General features: G+C 43.5%; 1 non-coding gene across 1 annotated transcript; it reads left to right on the top strand.

The window, feature by feature from the left end:
• The first annotated feature begins 345 nt into the window (after window positions 1–345).
• Window positions 346–417, top strand: Trnac-gca (transfer RNA cysteine (anticodon GCA)). The gene has a single exon. It is a non-coding gene; the product is annotated as a tRNA-Cys (tRNA).
• Window positions 418–705: the final 288 nt, after the last annotated feature.

Genomic DNA, 705 nt, shown 5'->3' with positions numbered 1-705 from the left:
AGTGATGTCCCTACCTGGAAATCTGATGAAAATGCGTACAGTACATGCACACATGCAAAATTTGCCTGTAATTTCAGAGTTCTCATGTGTGGACAGGCCTCAGTCCAGATCCTTTGCTTGCCTGATCTCACTGGAGATGTGAGCATAGCTGATAAGATAATTAGACAGGCCTGCCTGAGCTTTAGGTGCAGGAAGAACTCTGGGAACAGCAGGAGGCAGTGTGGTGAGAAGATCATTAGGGATGAGTCAAATCTTAGAGGAATCTCAGGCATGAGAAATGTTTACGAGGTGTGATGTAGGTCAAAAGAGAAGAACAAATATTTACATGAGGCTTGTACTTGTCATGGGGGTATAGCTCAGTGGTAGAGCATTTGACTGCAGATCAAGAGGTCCCTGGTTCAAATCCAGGTGCCCCCTGTGTGTGACTATTTTGTTTCAGCTGGCAAATCCTCAACTAGGATGCAGTAAGCACTTGTCTAGATCTCTGCAATCAAAGAAACATTTACTGTAAGGTAAATCCTGTGGCTCAGATTGCCTGGTAAGGCAATCCTTCTAATACCACAATTCAAGCATAGTTGCATATATTGCCACCACCTACACACACACACACACACACACACACACACACACACGTGTCCCTTATGTTTCCTTTTCTGTAGGGTCAATCTTATTAGTTACACCCTTTGCAACTCCTTTTCTTTAAAA

This window comes from Phodopus roborovskii, unplaced genomic scaffold, assembly GCF_943737965.1.
Source record: "Phodopus roborovskii unplaced genomic scaffold, PHOROB, whole genome shotgun sequence".
In the NCBI taxonomy this organism is placed as follows: domain Eukaryota; kingdom Metazoa; phylum Chordata; class Mammalia; order Rodentia; family Cricetidae; genus Phodopus; species Phodopus roborovskii.
Note: the sequence above shows the minus strand (reverse complement) of the source record. Positions and strands in the feature narration are given on the sequence as shown.